Genomic DNA, 10,545 nt, shown 5'->3' with positions numbered 1-10,545 from the left:
CATATGGCAGTCCATCCTGTTTTGTAACACAAAGTCACAGTAACCAGAGATGGGTCTGATTACTTTCAATGTAATTGATTTAATTACAATTACTTTGTCATTTGTATGATTAAATTAAATTTATGATTACATCATTTCTGAAAGTGTCTGATTAAATTAATGATTACATTGGCAAAGTAATCATGATTACATCTAGATCTGATTACAATGAATTAAAAAAACAACATTTTGCATGTCAGATGTGAACGAATAAACATTTAATATAAAACTATATATCATTTTTTTAGAAAAAAGTAAAAACACAAAAATACTGAACTCCGAGGAAAATTCAAAAAGGAAAATCAAAAATCAAACGGCAAAATCAAAAGTCCAAACACATCAAACAAATTGATAACAACTGTCTAATTCCTGACTTGGTACAGGCATTTTCTAATGTAGAAAATGGTGGATTGAACCTGGTTTTATAGCTAGCTAAACCTCTCACTTGTATGACAGTCGCATCAAATTCCATTACATTGTCAACGATGCATGAACAAAACAAACATACTCAAAGAGTAAAAATGTCAAAAATAGGGGTACAACAGTCAATATTGTGTTATCATCTTAATATCACTACATAAACAACAAATGTAACAAAGAAGCACAAAAAGGCATACATCAAATTTAACATTCTCATTTTGCTTTTCTTATACGGCTGAATTTATCTATGTAAAGTCTACCCATAAATGATAGAAGGTTTTCATTACTGGTGTAAAATTGCGCGTTTGAAATTCGGACAGGTAGACGTAAAAATAATTTTGTCGTACATGACGGCATACATAAATGCAGACTCACGTAACATAGATATAGCAAAAACACAGACTTCACAGTAAAAGTAATAAATATAAATATAATAATGGTGTGGTTCAAAGTATGACGGGATACATAAGTACAGTTTCACGTCAAATACGGCTGAATTTATATATGTAAAGTCTACCCATAAATGATAGGTTTTCATTACTGGTGTTAAATTGCGCGTTTGAAATTCGCACAGGTAGACATAAAAAGAAAGTATTGTGTTTGCTATATTATAAAATGAAAACTTCAAACTTCATCTATTTAAAAAACCTCAAAAGTTCACTTCATACAGACATGTGTCAACGTATATTTGTTCCACCTAACAGAAGTTCCAGTGGAAACTTTATTATAAACAATGTCATAATACCTGTACCTGTCGGAACAAATATTCTATACTATTTATTCCGTTAGGAACATCTACTGTAATATTTATCCCTGTGGAAATAATATTCCAGAATAGTTTTTCCATTTGGAACCTATATTATGAAGGAACTTCTATTTCGTGACACATGAACATTGTGTCACTGGTTATGACCCATTGCACTTTATCATCATTAATCTCCGAATTATTTTGACTTCAATTGAATATAGCTTTATAAAAAGCATTTGCTGTTTGTCTTCTGACATATTCTAGACTTTAATTTATATTTGTTTCAAGGTGCAGTTTATGGGAGTTAAAATATTGATGAAATTGTACCAGTTTAATCAAATTGTTTTTATGTATCTTTTACCATATATTGTCCTACAGCTATACTCAGTTGATAATTGCAATAAAAACAAACCTTTTAATTGGTTTCCTATCTGTCAATTCAAAATTGACAAAAATCACAACATTAACAAAAGATTATAATTAAGGGTTAAAGAAAAGTATTACTTGAATATAACAGTTATTATCAAATATATATATGTACATCTTTAAATTGTGAATATATGTACAATATTTTTACTAAGGCCAGAAACATATAATTAGGTCTTTCCACCTTTCTGTGGAAAGACCTATTGTATTTCTTCTGATTATTATTATTATTTTTTTATTTTATTTTTTCTTCCGCCTAATTTTGATATTGCGACAAATGTTTGTTTCGCAATATGTCGCTTAGATATTTCTCAAATTGTATCGTACAGTTTATGCGCTTTTATATTTAACCCTGTTAAGCTGAACACTTTTCTTTGTAAGAGTTATCTCCCTATTTTCTGTTTATCATCAGAGTGCATCTCCTTCGTAACAAAAAAAGATAGCAACAAAATTCTTTTTACAAATTGTTCGTTACATCCTAAGAAAAATTTGGCTTATTTGGATCGAAGCGATTCGATGAAATTTTAAAGGAGTTATCTACCTTTACCAAATTATTTTCTCAATATGTGTTATTAACTAATAAACCGTCAACCGTATAACCCTGGAATGTATTTATTTGAGATCCCTAGGCCCTTTATTAAAAAATGGGGTCAAGGTCAAAGGTCAAGGTCAAGTTCTAAATTTGGAATTTTCCATGTTTTTGCATTTTCTCCAACCCTTGAAAAGGTACATATTAAAGAACAAGTGCAAAATGATTGCTATATAGTTATGAAGATATGTTACATTTGGTCTGATGCAATTAAATAGCATCTAATAGGAGTTAGTGCCCCTGAAATGTCTTGATAGGAGGTTATTTGATTATAACTTCAACTAAGTCCATTTTAATGGCATTTGACCTTGTGCAAAAGGTTGGATGACAAATGACCTTGAAAAATGACTACCGGAAGTGACCACGAGAAAACCGGATGTAACCTTTTTTGCAATTTTTTCATATAAAAGTACTCAGAATCCACAATTTTGTCATATAGATACATAAACTGATTACTGAAGACTAAAAATGACTTCCAACAAACCGGAAGTGACCATGTATCTCCCATTCTAAATACAAAAGTATATAGAAACTGTATATTTTTGGAATCAGTGTGAAAGAAGCTATCATATTAGACCGGAAGTGACATTCATTTCACCGGAAGTAGCATATTATCTCCTTTATATCACTTAAAAATATGATTAAACCATTATTTATCGTATCAGTATGAACAACTTTCTTCTTATCAAAATTTCTTTGATATGGAAAGACCTTCAATTGTTCTCTGAACAATTGGCCCATGGTTTTTAATTGTATTATATGTCTCTTCTTAGGCTATTGATGACTTTTCAATACTGTAAGTTTATTTTTACTGAAGTATACAAACCAATTGTCATGTTTAATATAAAAAAAAGTAAACCAAACTATCTTATTAAACATGTTCAATATAAATTGAATAAGAATAACAAAAAGTTTCCTTTATGGACCATAAACACAGTTCAATTTTTTTGTCATTGTAATCAGAATGTAATCATAAAGTAATCAGGATAACAGGGTATTTTGAAAAAGTAATTGATTAAATTAAATAACATGTAATCAGATTTTTGGCTGATTGATGATTACAATGATTACTTGAAAAATTGTAATCAATTACAGCTGATTAACGATTACAATTACCCCAACTCTGACAGTATGAGGAGAGAAATTCTGTTTACACCAAAAAAATGTAATTTCTCAGAAAAAAGGATACCAATATTAAAAGCATTTTTCAGTCTCATTGGAATATGTTCATTTCAATTAATCCCAAACTGAAGAAGTAAGTAAGTACAGTCAAAACATATCCAATCTGCCTATTTCTGCACATCAAAAATCAATACGATCGTTTTAAAGTCAATTTCGTCTACCTCACACAATCTTGTTAGGCAACTATAATACATATTTTGTATTTGTTGACAATTTAAATCAAATAGATATCCGTTAATTTTATCTTTCACTTTAAAAATTTTGCCAGCTGCAGGTAGTAAAATATTTACTATATCTCTATTAATAATAATTTTTTAATAATCCGGTACTGAAAAAAGTGGTGCCCTAGCTTGTACAACGCGGGTTTTGGCTGATACAGCACATTTTGACCCTCTTCTGAATAATAGGTCACATCTTCCTTAAAATCATCCGCTAACTGTTGTCCAGGATAATACCTTCTTCTGGAATCGTGTTCAAATCTATGAGCTTCCCAATCGTTTATGGCAGCTACCATGTAATATTGCGTTATTCTATTGTGACGCAATTTTAAGATCTGCCATAGATTTTGAGAAAACAAAAATCTGCCATAGATTTGAGTTGTTTGGCGTTTGTAACGTCACATTTGCAATGGATTAGGAATCTGCCATAGATTTGGAACCCGTTATAGATTTGAGTCCTACATGTATAATTTATTTCACCACATGTTTTAGAGGGTTTTCTTAAGCGTAGATTTAAGTTTAAATGTTATGTAATAATTCAATATTTCAGTGAATTTGCCATTATTTTACAGGTTTCTCTTCGACTTGTGGTTGGTAAGTTTTTCATTATTCTGTCTGTCTAACTCCGACCTGTGGTCAGTGAATTATTCTGTCTGTCTAACTCCGACCTGTGGTCAGTGAATTATTATGTCTGTCTAACTCAGACTTGTGGTCAGTGAATTATTCTGTCTGTCTAACTCGGACCTGTGGTCAGTGAATTATTCTGTCTGTCTAACCCGGACCTGCGGTCAGTGAATTATTCTGTCTGTGTCTAACTCTGACCTGTGGTCAGTGAATTATTATGTCTGTCTAACTCAAACCTGTGGTCAGTGAATTATTCTGTCTGTCTAACTCAGACCTGTGGTCAGTGAATTATTCTGTCTCTAACTCCGACCTGTGGTTAGTGAATTTCTGATTATTTAGTCTCTCTTCCACAGCTGGTGGTCTGTGAATTTGATTTTATTTTGTCCGTTTTTCTTCTACTTGAGGAGTTTTTATTCTTCCTTCATTTTCAACTTTTCTTATTTTTACAAAGCACAAAATAAGTTTTCTGAGGCTAGTCCAAATACACGTGCAATCTATTTGTTTACCAATGTCTTTGATACTATACATGTATCTCTCAATAATATTATATATGTTTGATGTTTTTTCCTAAATTTTGCATGCATAGACAAAAACTTTATATATGCTCAATAAGACTTGTCAAATATATCAATGATGAGAGTTGTGAAGGGGAATACAAAATAATAAAATATTTTTTTTAAGCAAAAAATTACAGAAAATTGTTATGCCCAAATTGCATTTTTCAATCTTTTTGCTAAAAACAAATTTAAACAACTGTTCATTAACAATTGAAAATGAGAAATGAAAAATCAAACTTTTGCATAAAAATAAGCTTCACAACTCTCAACGAAATTTATATTAAATACCACAGAGGAGGGAACCAAACTGACAAAGAACTGTTCTCTGTTTGTAATTAAGATTAAACATAAATATGAAAACCAAGTGTTGCTCGAGATAAAATTTTAACAAATCTTTGCCAATGTATTATTTTAAAGCATCAGAAATATTAAGACTGCAGAATTGGCTTTTCCTTGTTATCCCCGCAGACATATATACATACATGTATACACCTCCCAAATCAAATTAATAATTTATATACAACGTACTTTCAAATAAATGTGTAAATACTAAAATATATTACTTTACAAATTTCATTAATTAACAAATAAGGAGATTATAGTGGTTTGATTGCCAATGAGAACTATCCACCAAAGTGAATATAAAAAAAGATGTGGTTACAGGTATGATTGCCAATGAAACAATCCCCACACGAGACCAAATAAGCAGTTATATATGATATTTTTTTATGTTCATGTGTATTATATTTTCCATTCATTGATTTTCACACACACACAAAACCCTCCTCTTTGTGGTATTTAAAACAATATAGAGCTATACTCATGTAATGGATCAAGTAGTCAGCAGCCTAAAATCATGAAGATGTCCACATCTCTGTAGTTACATCTCTTTACAACACATATACACATCAACCATATTCTTGTTCAATTTTTGCATCTACATCAGTTGCTTTTACGAAATATCGAACATAAAATCAACAACTAAAAAATAACCATGTTAACTTCAACTAACCTATTTTAATTTGCAAAGACTTCCGGGGCGCGAAATCTTTTTATACCACGAGATCACATGACCAAAATATTCAGTTTTGGACCGTAAAGTGTATACTAAACAACATACGCAATTAACAGATTTCAAATTCCACTAAAAAAATTAACAAACAATCATGATAAATAGAAATCAAAACGTTAATTTCAACCTGTTAGCAAATAACTTAAAAGAAATGGGTTGCCTCAATCGCAATTGACCTTGAACTTTGTTTGATAACTCAGCCTCGGAAACTGCATATACCGATTTTCTAGTTACCTGCTTCAAAAAGAAATCGACTGTTTCTTATTTCTTATTTCTCTTTTTTTAAATGCTTGAAAGATGCAAGATGCTGAACGATAATCATAATCTAAGCAGTATAGTAAGGCAGCAACCATTTGATTTTCGGGAGGGGGGGGGGGCTATGTTTTTTTTTTTTCTGTACAAACTTTTTTTTCGCGACAAGTCGAAAATATTTTATTTCAATTTTAGCATTACATATACACAGTGTAGGAACGGAACTGTACGATGTTTTAATGTTTTGGTCATTCGGGAGACTGTCAAGCGGGGCTCCCGACATTCGAGAGCATTTTCAGCTACGGAGAAGGTTAGTGTTTTATATAATTACTAACTCTGGGCTCACTTTTAATGCATATGAGAAAAGTATTGCATCTGTCAATAATATTCAAACATTCAAGGGTTAAGAAAATATTCTAGAGGCAAGAAAACAGGGGGAAAAATGGAATAAAAGTAAGAGCTCCGACCAAAATTATGCAAACGATTGTCTTCATTCAGCTGAAAATCTGACTTTACAAGGTTTTTTTAACAAAATTTTAAGTTGTGTAATAAGAATTTTTATATATTTTTCCATCATATACCACTTTACCATGTTTACACTAGAAAATAGTTCTAAATCTTTGAAAACGGAAGTCTCTAAACATTTTTCACTGTATGGTCGCTCGTCGGTAAACAACTTTCGACTGTATTATGGGTCCTCAATGCTCTTCAACTTTGTATTTGTTCGGCTTTTTAACTATTTTGATTTGAGCGTCACTGATGAGTCTTATGTAGACGAAACGCGCGTCTGGCGTATAGAATTATAATCCTGGTACTTTTGATAACTATTATCACTTGGAGCAGTTCTGTAATGTCGCTTGGGAGCAGAGTAATGATTTTGGCTACAGTATTCATGAGAAACCTCGATTTTAGTACAAATGTATATAGAAAAAGGAAATTTACAAATCAAATATCTTTAAATAAAAACTCAGATTATATTTTATAGCCAATGGGATATTTATAAATTTATACATAGACCTGATATACCACTTCTTTATATGTTTATATTAATATCATCAGCTGTAGTGTTCCTATAAATAATTGAATTGACTCCAAAGTAAGTAGCAATCGAGACGTCCTTATCATTTACATTCACAGAATTGCGCACTGACACACACGTATCAGTATATTTTCTTAACCCTGACATATCGCGGTTTGTTCGACTTGCTATGGCATTGTTAATTCTTTTTAAAAAAACGATTTTATGATGATACAAAGCATGTAAAAGCATCAATCAATTTTGAGTTCCATTTATCATATAATAAGATACGTAGACTTGTTCCAAAATTTATCAATAAAAAGTAAACAGACAACCCGTCGTTATGAAGACAAACAAAAAACCCTCCCTTATCAACTTTAAACATGGTATTTAATTTCTATCCCAATAATTTTGGGATTGCTTCCTACTGAGAGTGGTTTTTTTTAGTCAAGCGCAGGAGATAAAAAAATAAATAAATCCAGAGCCATTAATTTTAAGTCCAGCGCTGCAGATTTCAAATCCATCCACTGCTAAAGATTTAAAATCAAGCAATTGAGATACAAAGTCGTGCGCTGTGTAGATATAAAGTCGACCACTGGATTTGTTACATCCCGAGCGCTTGAGGTGAAATGTTAAGATGTGGACTTTAGATCTTCAGCGCTTGACTTTAGATCTTTGAATCTGTACGAACTCTTTTCACTAAAAATCTTAAGTGTTAAATGCATCTTACATGTATAGTAAGTTCTAAAATATTCCTTAACAATTCAACTAAACATTTTTGTCGGGAATTTGCCCCAAAGTGGGTCAACAGGTGCAAAAAACGTCAATTTTGCCGATTTTTCACCCCTTCTCTTGACCCAGAAGACCCAGGGTTGCTGGTTAAGGTATCCAGCTGTAGCCTGTGTGTAGAGTGGACCCTAGTGAACAAATAGTTGTTAGGTCGGAGTGAATCTGATCTTGATTCATCGGTCTACAGAAGGTCATTTGGACCCAAAATACCGAATTTCACGATTTTTGCCGATTTTTGACTTCGAATGGACCCAAAACCGGAAGTAGTTGTTTCCTATGCGTATTTCAATAATAACAATGATCAGTAGTTATATGGCTGTGGGTTTGCACTATCTTTGCCAGTTTTATGCCTCTGAACTTCTTGTGTAAGATACAGATGTGAAGCCTACCCCTCCAGAAAACCGAGTTTTAGCCAATTTCAATTTTCCAAGTCCGTATTTGTGCTCAAAATGCTACTTATACATGAGAAACGTGAATATGGATAGCCTCAGATTGACGGAACATGCATAACTTTTAAAATAAGTATCATAAAGTGGACTTCTAAAAGTATGGAACGCCAATAGAGCCAAATAACGGTTATTAGGGTCCGCCCGTCAAAAGACGGGTACCGCATGGTAAGTGTTAAGACTTTTTGTGAAAAGGGCTACTTTAAGATTTATAACGCTTGACTTCAAAACCACAACCTTTTTTGTATGAGATAAATATCATAAATGCATCTCTTAATTTAATACAGATACAGTTAAGTCAGCTTCATATCTTGACTTACATCTAGAAATTGACAATGAGGGTCGGCTGAAGACAAAACTTTACGACAAAAGAGATGATTTCAGCTTTCCAATTGTGAACTTTCCATTTCTAAGTAGCAACATTCCAGCAGCACCTGCATGCATACGGGGTATATATCTCTCAATTGATACGATATTCCCGTGCTTGCATTTCCTATCATGATTTTCTTGATAGAGGGTTACTGCTCACAAGGAAGCTATTAAATCAAGAGTTCCAAATGGTGAAGTTGAAATCATCCCTTCGTAAATTTTACGGACGCCATCACGAGTTGGTTGACCGTTATGGAATAACCATTTCACAAATGATATCGGATATGTTCCTTACGTCGTAACTACAATCACCTTCCCTTTCATGAATTTGACCTACCGAATTAGACTATTTACCGGATTTGTAATCACATAGCCGCATGTGGAGCAGGATCTGCTAACCCTTCCGGAGCACCTGAGATCACCCCTAGTTTTTGGTGGGGTTCGTGTTGTTTATTCTTTAGTTTTCTATGTTGTGTCATGTGTACTATTGTTTTTCTGTTTGTCTTTTTCATTTTTAGCCATGGCGTTGTCAGTTTGTTTTAGATTTATGAGTTTGACTGTCCCTTTGGTATCTTTCGTCCCTCTTTTAATATAAGGATCGAAATAAAATAAAATTGAAAAACTTAATTCCTTTAAATTTAAAACGCTTCTCCTTTTCGGCACTTTAGATTACATGTAGTATATAAAATGTATTAGCGTTAAGCGCAAGATATATACATATAAGTATTTTACTTTAAATATACAGCGCTTGAATTGACATTGACAGCGGCAAACTTCACATTTCCACCGTTGTACTATTTATATATCTACAGCACTAAACTTTAGATCTGAAGCGATCGTGTTTATCTCTTCAGCACTGGACTGTTTTCAATGCAGGACATGACACCACTACCGCTGGACTTTGCTCTACAACGCTTTATTGACCTCTACAGAGCCAAAATTCACATCTCCAGCGTTTAACGTTTAATAGATCTACAGTAACACGTATACCACTGGAGTTTTGTTGGTATCTTATATATGGAAGTGTTTAACGACCTTGACTGGCTTTTTCAACAGCCCACGAGGAGCTAGATCTCAGGTTGTACTTAATTTGAATTATACAAATACAAATACAAATATTTTATTGACACAAACACAATTACAATAATTGGCAAAGACCCATATCGGTCCGTGTAACAAGTTTTGAAAAGTTTTGATATTTTAGATTTTTGGAATTTTGATCAAATTTTTAAAATATTAAAATTTCAAATTGTGTAAAAGTTTTGAAATTTTGAAATTTTAACCAAATTATTAAAATATTAAAATTCTAAATATCGTTTATAAATTTGATAGTTTAGGAATTTGATCAAACTTTTTAAATACTAAACCTTACGTGCAATTTTGATTATTTCACTTTTTGAAAGTTTGATTTTTTAAATTTTTTGTTAAAATATCAAAAATAGAAAAGGGGCGAAAAGAGGGGTACCTGTAAAAAGCGAAACGAAATAAAAGCGGAACGAAACGAAACAATATGAATTGAGAGCATACTGACACTTAAAAGTTTATGTATGAAATAAAACCACAGACAAATAGTCGTAAGCGGTGAAAAATTGGATGACAAAATAAATATTTCTCAAAAGAAGAGAAATCATTTCAAAACCAGACGTACGGCTCTGATATTGGCCATTTTACTTGCTGGTTTTTCTAGCACCCATAGTTTAGGAGAAACAGGAGTAACAAAATACTGAACAACTCGCAGTAGGTCAAATAGTATGTTTAGGTTGAGCATGTACATTTGTATATATATTTTCTACTGA

At 32.2% G+C, this 10,545-nt stretch overlaps 1 protein-coding gene across 1 annotated transcript in view; it reads left to right on the top strand.

The window, feature by feature from the left end:
- Positions 1-7,260: 7,260 nt before the first annotated feature.
- Positions 7,261-10,545, top strand: part of LOC134716197 (condensin complex subunit 3-like) — a 34,203-nt gene continuing 30,918 nt past the window's right edge. The window contains exon 1 of the mRNA XM_063579039.1: positions 7,261-7,284. The gene's annotated coding sequence lies outside the window, so the exon portion shown is untranslated. The remainder of the gene's footprint in view (positions 7,285-10,545) is intronic.

This window comes from Mytilus trossulus, chromosome 4 (genome assembly GCF_036588685.1).
Source record: "Mytilus trossulus isolate FHL-02 chromosome 4, PNRI_Mtr1.1.1.hap1, whole genome shotgun sequence".
Taxonomy (NCBI): Eukaryota; Metazoa; Mollusca; class Bivalvia; order Mytilida; family Mytilidae; genus Mytilus; species Mytilus trossulus.
Note: the sequence above shows the minus strand (reverse complement) of the source record. Positions and strands in the feature narration are given on the sequence as shown.